Source organism: Cnephaeus nilssonii, assembly GCF_951640355.1.
Source record: "Cnephaeus nilssonii genome assembly, chromosome: 16".
NCBI classification, from domain to species: Eukaryota; Metazoa; Chordata; class Mammalia; order Chiroptera; family Vespertilionidae; genus Cnephaeus; species Cnephaeus nilssonii.
The window spans coordinates 52,251,209-52,264,150 of record NC_137087.1 but is presented as its reverse complement, the minus strand read 5'-3'; the positions used below and the strand labels follow the sequence as shown (position 1 = coordinate 52,264,150).

Sequence of the window (12,942 nt, the reverse complement as noted above, 5' to 3'; positions counted from 1 at the left end):
AGTGTTTCCGTTAAGGTAATAGACTCCCAGGAAACATATGTCAGTGAGGTCCTTACCTGTACAAAAACACCTGGGGAACAGGAAAAGAGAGACTTAGGACGAAAAGGACAGGATTAAGAAGCAAGTGTCAAGCTTGCAGTTCAGGCTGTGAAACCATCACCTGTCACTGGGGCTCACGCGCTGTGACGCCAAGAGGAAACGTTCCATTTGCTCCACAGCGAAAGGGGGTGGAAATGAGAAACAGCACCAAGTACCCGGGTGCCTCGGGGGGTTTGGGTTGGTGGGCCCTCATCTCCGGGGACTCCAACCCCCTCTGCTCTGGCTTTGCCAAATGCTGATGGGGAACAGGGAACTGAGGGGAATCGGAGCGGAGGCACCGGCTCCAAGATGCCTGCAGAGAGCTTCCGATAGAGGTGTTTCATAATTTGCCACCTCATTCTGAGAAAAGAGGTCGAACATCAGAATGCTTTGTGGAGACTTTCAAAGGGAACTGAGGTCAAAGAGCCTCGCCCACGCTCATTCCCACAGAACCAACCACACAAAAATAGAGACAGAGTGCTTGGCGGTCTAGCTGGCTGTCCACACCGCAAAGACACTACAGCAAACCCCATCGGTCCATCCTCCAAATATGAAGCACATAAAGGTCTGCTGTCTTAGGTAGACACAGATCACTGGACTGGGCTTCCATAGGTGGGACTGGCCTGGCGCCCCGTTTAACAGAGACCCCCTACCCTCCTCCTCCCCATCTCCCAGGAGAAATCTTTGCGGGATGGCCGCAGCCTTTTCTAGCTCTGGCTGCCTTGCCTCCTTGGAAGGATGGCGACACCCCCGTGGTTTCAGTCGGATTCCTCCTTGCCCACCCCCTTCTTGCCCAAACCTAAATGGATGGATAGAGACCGTCACATCAGACAGGCCCACTCCCTTTTGCCCCCTGGAAGGACTAGCTCCCTCTCCTCCTGACAGGTTACAAAATGATCACATTTGCTGACACGTCTTCCGCAAAACTGCTTTAGTGCCTGTGTCCACTTTCCTGGAAGGAGATGAATGATCCGCTCGGTCCTCATTCATCACGTCCGGCTCGGCTAAGATCTGTCTCGTTTATTTCTCCCCTTCCCCACTAGAAAGGCTGCGCCCCGACATTAATTCTTCTGCGATGACAGCTAATTCAGACTTCACAGGCCATGTTTACTCAGGAGGCAGGGAGATTCTCCACCCCCAAAATAAACAGGGACAGGGCTTCTCGGCTTGTTACAGTGGGGCTAATTGTGAACACCGATCGGTGCTAGTTGGTAGCTTGATTTAAAACCCAAATGGATTTCCCCCCCTTTTCTCTGGAAGGGGCAGGAGCCTTCAGAACAGTCCCTACACATCCTGTTTGCCCAAGTCACTGTCGCAATCTCTATTTACCACAGTCACCCGCATCAGACTTGCAAAGGAAATCAGCAAAATTGAAACTCAGCAGTGAAACAGATTAAAAGCATGAAAACTCTTTAAAATTCTACTGTAAGTACTATTCGGTAGCATGTCTCTTGGTTGACAACCATTTTATTTGTGGGGTGAGGGCCCCAAGGCATCCATGATGCTCATTGGTAAGAGATGAACTGTGGATGTTACTTGTTGAATCTGAGGCACCGTTAAGAAAACGAATGCACAGGAATCCTAAATTCTCAGCTCTTCTCCAGCCTTCCCTCATCTCAGGGCAGAGAGGAGTACACTTCACCCGCGACCTTCCCTAACAGCTTCTCATATCTGTAGTTCACTCCACAGACACCCCATCCCAAGACGGGCGACCTGGGTCACAGACCATCAGAAGGATCCAATTGCCCACTCCCTCCTCGGTGGGTCCACAGTCACCTCTCCAGCCCCAGCGCATGTCACAGATACTGACACAGAACTGTCCCCAGGATGATAATGAATGAGCGCAGCCCTACAATTGCCATCCTTCCATTCAAGGGAGAATGAAGATCCGTGCAAATTTAATTTGCAGGAAAACCTCAGGGAGTCTGCGTAGAAAAGGCTGAAGTTAAAGTTGAAGTCCCCCAGAGATGGAATTTCATACCACCATGCATTCTCAGAGCACTGCTGGGTCTCCCCTGCGGAGCTAGGAGAAGGCTGGTCCTCAGGGAAGTGAGGCGTGTGTGGGCGGTGGGAGAGGTCGGCAGGTGAGAGCATTTGCTTTCAAACCAAAGGCTGGCCAGGCCATCAACCCAGCTTTGGATCTCAAAAGTGTTGGGAAGATACAGCATCTCTCAGGACCAGAAAAATGAGCGGTTGGGCCCTTAAGTAAACAGGACTGAACCCATCTGGGGGTAGGGAGGACAAAGGCTGCCATTGCTGGGCCCCTTTTGGGAGGAAGCCTGACAAGCCAGGGGCTGCTGGCAGGTATTGCTGTGGGCAGAGCAGAAAGGGAGGCAGAGTTTGGAGAGCATCTGAAAAACAGCCAGGAAGAGGGGTTCCCAGCTAGTGAGCCAGAGAAGAAACTTTGGGGAAGCCCAGGGTATGTATCTTCCTTCTTAACTTTGGGGGCAGGGGCGGTGGGTGGGATTTATGTTCAACTAGGTAAGCAGCAAGCAGCCTTAATCTCCCTTTTGAAAATGCAAAGTGTGTTTACCCAGTAAATAATTTAAGAAAAAAATATACACTTGAAAGAAGACATCCATTGAACCAGCCAGGCTAAATTGCCTCCAGGCAAAAACTTGTGCATTTGCATGCTGCATTCTATTAAGTGAGCACACTGTGGCTTTAAAAGAATGCAGAGCCAAATTAAAAGGAATGTGGGCGCAAAAACATCAAGGATTCTCCAAGTTTACATTATGAATCACAGTGCTGTTGATACAAGATGAATTAACCATTTACTTTGAGGCTGAACTCACAAAGTACTATTGAAACTACGGATCCTGTGCAGGAACCCAGGGAGGGGCCAATCTTTCCATTGCCAGTCTCCTCCTCCGCTGGCACCAAGCAGCTGTGTGTGGCAGCCCCGGCACAGAAGACTGGTTAACGTGCAGTCGGCCAGCGAGGCACCTGGCACAGCTCTCTGCTCTTGCTTCAGGAGCCCTGGAGTCCCACTGCAGCAGGCGTTACCAGCATTCGCCAATATCCAGTTCTCTATTTCCAGGCACAGACTCCCTTGCCCATCCCTTGATGTTCAGTGAGGCCATGTGACTTGTTTTAGTCAATGAAATGTGAGCAAAAGTGCTGGGTGTCAGTTCCAGTGTTTGGTCCCTTGCTGTTCTGATTTAGGAGGCTGTAGGTCCTAGGAGCGCAGTTACAGGATAGTGGAGATCCCCCCTCTCTCTGAATCCCGGAGTCATCGCATGGAGGGCCATTGCCCTGGAGACTCACCTGGACTCACTGGGGATGTATATTAAACGAATGAGATTTGGGGGTTGTTTGTCACCACAGCATGATGTAAGCTATCCTGACTGATACACTACTGCCTCCCTTCTCCAACAAGATGGGGTGTTTGGCCAGCCAAGTGAGGCTCTGATTTAATGTATTCCAGAAGCCCAGCTATGATGAGGGTTGGTAGGACTTCTTTCCTTTCAGAAATGGGCTTTTGCTTCTTGTTTTCAATAGCTGGGATCCTCTTGGGTCCATATTTGATCATAACACCTCCCATTAGAGACTATGGAGTTTCCAATGATGATGTTTCAGAAGGCTCACCTAGGCACTCTGCTCACCATGTAGAGCAGATAAGGTCATTGCATTTATTTATTCATTCCACACAGTTGACACTAGCCCTCCTCCAGGGGCAGAGCTGTGACGTAGGCTAAGACAGTCAGTGTCTTTCCATGCCCTTGGCCACAGACTGGAGCAGGCACGTGATTCAGCCAGTCCAATAGAGTGAGTCTCAGAAGCTCTGACTGCAATACTGGGTCATCTGGACCGTGTGGTGATGGGTGTTAGCCTGGATCTGCTGCAGCCACTTAGTCTCCATGAGGAAAACCAGCCTAAGAAAGAAACTGAGCCACAGAGGACAGCGGACTGAAAGAATGGCATCTCAGTCCTGAAGACACGATGAACATCTTCATCAAACCACCCTTCCTTTGAACTTTGAATTATATGAGAAAATAAATTAACTTTAGTTTTCAAGTCAGTTTGAGTTTGTTCTCCTGTTATTTGCAACCAAAAAGCATTTTTTTTTTTTTTGGTGGATTCACCCTGATTCGAAACCCAAGTCTTTGATCTATTTCCCCCAAGAAGAATTTCCTGACCATGCCCCTCTTGCTCTTACGTTTCCCTGTGCATCTCTTGACCACGACACTTACCGTAGAGATTCAGGATTTTCTGTTTCTATGCAGCGTTCTCCAATAACAAGTGGACCTTCCAGGGTTTGAATCTCCTTTGTCTTTTACATTCCCAAAGCCAAAAACAAAGCTTGGCATAGGTATTCTTAAATTTGCTGAATGAGTGAGTGCGAGTCTCCACCTCCACGTGTTCCCTGAAGGCTCATGTGGTACTCTTCCTGGTTTCCCAGTGTTGCTTGTAGACAAGCACAGAGTTGGGAGTGAGCTACTAGCCACCCTCCATTAAGGATGCCAGCAGTGTCCAAACCCTTCACAAGCCTGCATTCATTAGTTGGAGAGCGCGTGACACTCCACAGGCTCAGTGCCCGTCCTGGACATGCTTCTCCTGCCTGGCTGCCCAGGCCTGAATAATGATGCCCACCTTGGGGTTCTGACAGGACAGCAACAATGGGCAGGGCAATTAGCAGCCATGAGTGCAAAGGAACCTATACCTGTGTCTCTCAGGAAACTCCCCCAAAACAAGCGCCCAGGGAAAGGCTCTCCAAGGTCTAGATCCGATTCAATGTTAGTCAAAAGAAATAAAAAACAGGAGTGAGAGAAAATGGTGCTTTGTTGTCCGCCTCTAACACTAACTTTAATTTCAAAGCTGGGCACATGGCTACCTCTGAGCTGGAGCTGTGTGGTTATTGTGCCACCTGATGATGCCCATCCAGGTTCTTATAGGGCTTGCATCTTTGGGAGGAATCTCCAGCCTCAGCCCAGAAACTCAAGGGGGCTTACCCCAGTCTATAATGCCACAGGTGGACATATGACCCAGGCAGATCCAGCTACTTACAGCTCTCTATTCCTGCACAATCCTTTGTTTAGGAATTGGCATGCCCCAACCACGCCAGATAGAATCCTTTGAGGATTTTTTTTCCTGGAAAGTCAAGAAAAAGGTCTTCTCTCTATTGGGATTGACTGTGGAGAAAATGAACACTTAGAAATCAGGGCCATTCTTATCTCTACGCAGGAGGGGAACCTGCCTGAAGGATGCCAACAATGAGCAACACAGGACCCAGAGATGGAGGGAAAGAAACAGGTTCCTGAAGGCATCATTTGAGCTCTTGATCCTGCTGTGTGCCTGACACCCGAAGAGTCACATTTAAATTTCCCTGTTGGAGGAGCCAGATGACCCAGCATTCCAAGCAAACCTGCGAAGCTTCACTCTATTGGATTGGCTTAAGTCACATGCTTGCTCCTGGTCCAAGAGTTTGGTTGGGACATCTTTCACTTTCAACCGTACTCATCATCCTGAGTTGAATAGTGTCTCCCTCCAAATTCATGTCCCTCTGGAACCTCAGAACGTGACCTTATTTGAAAATAGGGTCTTTGAAGATGTAGTTTATTAAAGATCTTGAGATAAAATCACCCTGGATGTTGGGTAGGCCCTAAATCTAATGACTGGTGTCCTTATAAGAGATGACACAGAGACACAGAGCAGAAGGCCAGGCGGAGTTAGAAGCAGAGATTGGAGTGATGTTGCCACAAGCCAAGGAATGCCTGTGGCCATCAGAAGCTGGAAGAGGCAAGAAGGGTCCTTCCCTGGAGCCTTTGGAGGGTGTATGGCCCTGCCCACTCCTAGATTTCAGACCTCAAGCCTCCGGAGCTGTGAGAGAAGACATTTCTGTTTTAGGCCACCTAGTTCATGTTACTTTGTTACTGTAGCCCGAGGACACAAATACACAGAATTCTAGGATCCAGATCAGGATATGGACCTGTCTGTCTTGGCCTTCACAGTGACTGCTCTCCAGGTCCCTACTGCGGCATCTCACAATCAATGTGGATCTGTACGGAGGACAGGACAGTTCCAGCCTGGTTCTGCGAGAGCTTTGCAAGCAGTGGGCTCACAGTCTTCCGGAACTGTTGTACTTTCATCTCAGAGTGAGAATTTCCAATCCCGAGCAGACCAGGCAGCTGCCCAAGGCTATGTGAGATGAGGGAACTGAGGGGGTATGTTCTACAAGACTCCTGACAGGAGGGGGTACATCCTACAAGACTCTTGCCTCTAGGATAAGGCATTTAACATGGGAAGGAAACCAGATGTTAACTCTGGGCCAACTTACTAAGTCATCTCCACCATGAACAGCCTGCGTTAAATGACCTAGTTAGGAGTAGTCAGTTAGTTACCCAGGGGGCCTGAGGAAATAGGACACAGGAGAATTAAGATTTGACTGGTGGCAAAATGAGCATGCTCTTCAGCAAGGAAGCGAGGACACGGGAGCCAGTACCTGAGCCCCAGCAAACCCACGGTAGGTCCAGAGTGAGGACAGAGTGGCTTTATCCCATTTCTAAGTTTCTTAGTTGAAAAGGGATCAGCAAACTTGTTCTGTAAAGGACTAGGTTGTAAACACATTAGTTTGCTAGGGCTGCCATCACAAAGTTCCACAGACTGGGTGGCTCACACGACAGAAATGTATTGTCTCACCGTCTGGAAGCTGGAAGTCTGAGATGGAGGCTGGCAGACAGGCTTCTCCTGAGGGCACAGGAGCGTCTGTCCCAGGCCCCTCTCCTCGCGCCTGCTGGTTGCTGGACATCTCTGAGGTTGCTTGGCTATAGAAGCACTCCCCCCTCACCCCATCTTTGCTTTCATCCTCAGATGGCATTCTCCCTGTGTGCGCACCCATGTCCAAATTTCCTCTTCCAATAAGGACACTGGTCTTATTGGGTTAGGGCAGTGGTCGGCAAATGCAGCTCGCGAGCCACATGCGGCTCTTTGGCCCCTTGAGTTTTTAGCAAAGGCCAGCTTAGGAGTACCCTAATGAAGTTAATAACAATGTACCCACCTATATAGTTTAAGTTTAAAAAGTTTGGCTCTCAAAAGAAATTTCAATTGTTGTACTGTTGATATTTGGCTCTGTTGACTAATGAGTTTGCCGATCACTGGGTTAGGGGACCACCCAGTGCAGTTTGCCTCATCTTAACTAATTATATCTGCAAAGACCCTCTTTCCAAACAAGGTCCCATTCTGAGCCACTGGGGGTTAGGACTTCAACATAAAATTTGAGGAGGAGAAAACACAATTCAACCCAAAACATGAAGCCTGTTTTAGGCTTTTTGGAAATGACAGTCCTGTTGCAACTGTTCAACTTTGCCCCTTGCAAAAGCGGCTGTGGACAATGTCAGAGTATGACTGTGTTCTTATAAAACTTTATTGACAGATACTGGGATTTGACTTTCATATAATTTTTACATGTCAACAAATATTCTTCTTTTGATTTTTTTTCCAACCATTTAAAAATGTAAAAGCCATTTTTACCCTGCGGGCCATACAAAAGCAGGCGGTGAGCTAGACTGGGCCTCCTACCTGTGGTTTGCCCACTCCTGGTCTGAAAGCTCAAAGCTCTCTGAGGCCGGCCCTCCTGCGCCAGAGGAGGTGTGGTCCTCGGACCACGCACAGACGGCCATGGCAGGTCATGGCAGGTCTTTCCTCTGACGGAAGAGGGAAACCCAAGTCCCTGCCCTGTGGGAGCTTATGGTGCCACAATGAGCAATCAACTACAGAAGCCCGACAACAAAGGCATAATTAGAGCAATGCCAGGCCAGGCCAGTTTGCTGTGTGCCCACAATCCTGGCTTTGCCTGGGGTCATCTGGAGCAAGTCACTCCATGTCACTTGCCTTTCAGTTTCTTCCCAAGTACAACCAGCCAGCTCACCACCCATCCCAGGGAGGAGAGGATTAGCTCATTTAAACTTATAAAGCACTTTGTAATCAGAAATCCCTGGCCAGGCGTGCAGTTGGCAAATAATTCTGTGAAAGGAGATGGCATCTCGGGACAGGTGAGAGGCAGGAGGATAGTCAACAGAGGCCGAGCAGCTGCCTGGGAAACTTCCTGAGGAACATTGTGTGGCTGGAGGGGTGGGGAAGGTGGGAGGCCTAGAAGGGCTGCCTTCTGAAGCCCTCCAGGCTTGTGTTCCCACAGGCCTGTGTCTATCTGGGCCTCACCGGGACACTCACCCCAGCAGGACTAAACCTTCTCTCTGAGGTGGTGGCATAAACATCAAAATCACATCCCTTCCCAATGATATGTGAGTTACACTGCACTCTATGTTGCCACGGCCCCTGCCATTCTCCAACATGGACTCGCTGACGGCAGGGGGCCTGGAAAATGACTTTACTGGCCACTGGGCATTCAGATAGGATCAAGGCAGCTCACTTCAATCAAAGGGGCTTGGAACGAACTTGAAGAGAATGAAATGATGCGCTGGAAACACAGGTATACCTAATCCCTCCCAGGCTTACTCAGCTGGAAGAAAAGGTCTCCACGCCCTGGTCTGGATTGTTCATTTGATAGTTGAGGGCCCTGAGGTGCAGGGAGGTGCCCAAGGTCAACCATGTGGGGCACAGCCAGGTCTTCAGACCCCCAGGCCCCTTGTTTAACTGTTGTTCTCATTCTCATCTGAGGGGCCAGGGCAATCACACAATTCAAATTGCGTCGGCTGCTAATAGGGACTGTTCAACATCCAGGAACACTACTCAAAACCTAGCCGTGGTCCCCACCTGTTACTGAGCCCAACCCCGTCCCACTTCTGTGTGAAATGAAGGGGCGCTTGGATGACTGAGAGCCCTGGTTCCCAGACTCCAGGCTGCGGCCGAAGCAAGAAGAGAAGCACACGAGAGAAGACGGCCTCCTCTTGAAAACAAGGTAACTTAGCTTAAAGGACTTTCTTTTCCTGAGACCGTGTCCTGCCTCCTGTTTCAGCGGTGACGTGTCCTTTAGTTTACGGAGTGATGCTGGAGTGGATGGCAGGGATTTCCCCTAATGTCCTTACATAGACATCAGAAATCCATGTTCTCCTTCGAAATTACTCGTACTTGGCAAAATAAAAAGTGCACAATCCTCTATTTCAAGTCCCAATCCAAGACATGGCAAGGTTCATGAACCTCGGAGCTAGAACCTCCCACCCAGCTCTACTGTCTGGTGATTCTTCCCTGGACTCTACGGTGTGGCGCCGTGGTGATGGCAACAATGAAGACGGTGATGCCAATGACAACAGCCACAGCAGCACCACACCAGCAGCTCCTATTAAGTGGCCATTTACTCTGGGTCAGGTGCTGTCCTGGCATTTTCTACACTTTTTGGAAACCTTCCAGCAATCCTATGAGGTGGGTACTATTATCATCCCTGTTTTTTGTTTTTTTTTTTTAAATACATTATATTGATTTTTTACAGAGAGGAAGGGAGAGGGATAGAGAGTTAGAAACATCAATGAGAGAGAAACATTGATCAGCTGCTTCCTGCACACCCCCCAGTGGGGATGTGCCTGCAACCAAGGTACATGCCCTTGACTGGAATCGAACCTGGGACCCTTCAGTCCACAGGAAGGTGCTCTATTCACTGAGCCAAACCAGTTAGGGCTATCATCCCTGTTTTTACAGAGAAGTTACTGGGAGCCCCAAGCCCCTGGCCAGTCTTACCTTACGCCCCTAGAGGACACACATGATCAGGTGGTTATTCATCTGTGCGTCTTATGTTCTCCTGCAGACACTCCTTGGTTGTTTGAGGGGCGAGTCTTTGATATCTCCCTCTTTATAGTCCTCTCCACAGACCCAGTGATGGGGTGTGCAGGTTGAAAGTCACAACACGAATTCACCGGAGCCAACTTTTCTTAGTGCCCCGGGTAAATGCACCACACATCACTAAGGTAACATTCATTTTTTGGAAGCATATTTCACCAGCTCTCATCAGTCACAGGCACACTGCCTGCATCCTTTCTGGCTCTTTCTTAGGTAAATGCAGGATCACCTGACCCCTCACCAGATTTGGGGACAGAGAGAACGGCAATCAGCCTCTGGGGGCAGCTCACCAGTGACTCCACTGTCCAGTGACCTCGTCCCACACAATTTTTTAATGATGTCTACATCACCTGTCATACAGGTGAGAGGGTCTACCACAGAAAGATTCCAGGTCTGCTCAAGGCTAATTTAATATATCTGTAGGAACAGAGTGCTAGATGGAAAAGAAAACCAGGTGGGAGAATCAGCTAGACTCAGTGCGACCTTGGGAAAGGTCTCCGTTTTGAGTTCAGACATCCATAGAAAGTAATAAAGGAATCACTCCCAAGTATTACACGCATGGGTGTAGACAGCGATACGTAACTTCTAGACTGTCTTAAAAAGGCAGGGTTTCCTTTTCTGGTCTTGAATGTTTACTGCATCTGTGATGTCATTTACTCTCCAAAATGATCCTGATTTATTAGGGTCTGGACTTGGTGGCTCAGGACCACCCAGGGAGAAGGCCAGGCCCACTCCAGATGAAGTTCTCAGGCAGGCAGGCCATCGCTGGAGTGCATGCTGGAACAATCCCTTCCTAACCCCTAGATTTAGGTGCTTGTCACCTTCCCCCCTCTACCTCCTTCTGGGTGTCCAGAGGGAGGGTCCTCACCCCCACTGGGTCCTGCCCCTGTATTATAAAGCAACCCTACCGTCCCCCTGAATCAGGTACCCCCCCAGCTCCTCCCTGGCTGAGGGCTGCTCAGTCTCTTGACTCTCCAGAGAAGCTATGAATATATTTGGGCAGGAGCTGTTTAGCCATCTTCATTTTGGAGCCAAACTGCCTGGATTCGAATGCAGGATCTGCCGCACACCAGTCGTGCAACCTTAAGCAAGTTACTTCATTATTTCTCTGAGATTATGTCCTTTTGATGCCTTTAAGGTGAAAAAAATGTTCTTTATTTTGTGGTGTGATGGTGATCGTAGAGGCAGTGGTTTTTCCCAATGTCCTTACTTGGACATTGGAAATGGACTCTCTCCTTGGAAATTACTCTCTTACTTGGCAACATAAAAAGTGAACAATCCTCCTTTAGTCCTCTATTTACGAAAGAAATGCAAAAGTACCAATACAAGGGATCTGAGAGTTCCACAGAACCAATGCTTCTTTTCCCACCAGACACATGGGGCTCATAATAGCAGTGCCTCGGCCAATGAATTACATTAATAAATAACCGAGATCATTCAACATGAAGTGCTTAGGTCGTCAGTGCTCGGTAACAGCAACTGCTCAGTATAATACTTATTATCACTCCACTCCTGTGATTCCTCACTGATCTCCCACAATGAGCTCTGAAAAGACTCCTTGCTTGGCCACCCCCAAACCCCTAGACAGGCCGCCGCTGCGGGTGCCCTGGCCGGAATGCCTGCAGAGTCCTCTGATTCCCCCAGGACACATCCTGGTGCTGTTCCTGAGTAGCTGGCCTTGTGGGGTCCCTATTGAGCCACTCTCCTGGGAGCCCCATTTTCTGCAGCTACTCAGGTACCCAGGAAGGAGAGGCTGCCCCATGTTAGTTTCCCCTTTGTGGTGTGGTCACATTGGTGCAGACACGACTGCCTAGGCCAGTGGTCGGCAAACTCATTAGTCAACAGAGCCAAATATCAACAGTACAACGATTGAAGTTTCTTTTGAGAGCCAAATTTTTTAAACTTAAACTTCTTCTAACGCCACTTCTTCAAAATAGACTCGCCCAGGCCGTGGTATTTTGTGGAAGAGCCACACTCAAGGGGCCAAAGAGCCGCATGTTTGCTGACCATGGGCTTAGGCTTTTGTGATGGGATTTAACATGATTTCCCCGAAAGATCTGACATGAAACACTTATCTCCTAATAGTCAGGGATTTACACCTTTTTCCTTCCCTCATGTCAGAGGTTGACCAGCCATCCGCCTCTCCGTCAGCTCTTGAGGGATGTGGTGACACGTTCTGGCCATACCACCAGAACTCCTCTCTCTCTCGTCTTCAGTCTGTGACCTCTGACTAATTATTGAGGAACAATGGAAAGGAAGGGGGTGGGTGGGTGAGTGCATCTCTGCCCTGCTTTACCCGAGATTCCCTCGGAGACCGGAACAGCCCAGACCTCCTGACCCTGCAGAAGTCTGAAGTTTGGCCTTGGTGTGAGCACCAATAACCAGGGTCCACATTGAGTGCATCCAACTTAGCCCCTAACTGATTCCTAACCACAGGGGTCAAAGGCCAGGGAGAGGTCAACAGAAGCCTCACACCAGCTTGTGTGCGCCTTTCGGGCCTCTCACAAGGTGTTGAAAAGCCCAGGCAGAGGTCAGGGCTGTATACACATTGGCACATCTGTGGTCCTCTTGACCTTCACGGCCTGGCTGGTGATTCTCAAGGAGGATGGAGTGGTCTTATGTGCAATGCCTTGTAAGCCAGGAGGCCTGGGATGGGAATCCGAAGAGTCTCTATTGGAAGGTGAGTGGCAAAGAGACATTTGCAGGATTGCCTCTACTCCTAATCTGTTGAGTGCTCTTGTGACAAACAAGTAAATGTGCCTCAGTTTCCCCATCTCAAAAATGGGAATAAATATATGTGACCCGAGCACCCTTGAGAATGGACTCTGAGGACCATGTCTGAGGACTAGAGAAAAATAAAGACAATGAATTGCCAAGGAGTAGTGTGGCCTTTGAATGCTTTCTCAGGTCCTTTAGTTAGCTGCAAAAAAATAGAAAAACCAATCCTCATTTAGGAGGGATCTTGACGGGAACTGAGCCAGAAGACAAAGAAGGAGCCACGTCTGTCTCTGTCATTCTTTGGAGGTACTGGCCTCAAGCTACCTGCTTTTAATTTTCACAAGTGGATGGTGAATTCCAACCCCTAACTGGCTACCAGATAACACAGGGCACCTAATTACAATCGGAGGTAGTGCC

At 49.1% G+C, this 12,942-nt stretch overlaps 1 protein-coding gene across 3 annotated transcripts in view; it reads right to left on the bottom strand.

Moving 5' to 3' along the window:
* The window catches only part of VTI1A (vesicle transport through interaction with t-SNAREs 1A), a 326,845-nt gene that overhangs the window by 10,217 nt on the left and 303,686 nt on the right, over nucleotides 1–12,942 (bottom strand). The window lies entirely within an intron of this gene.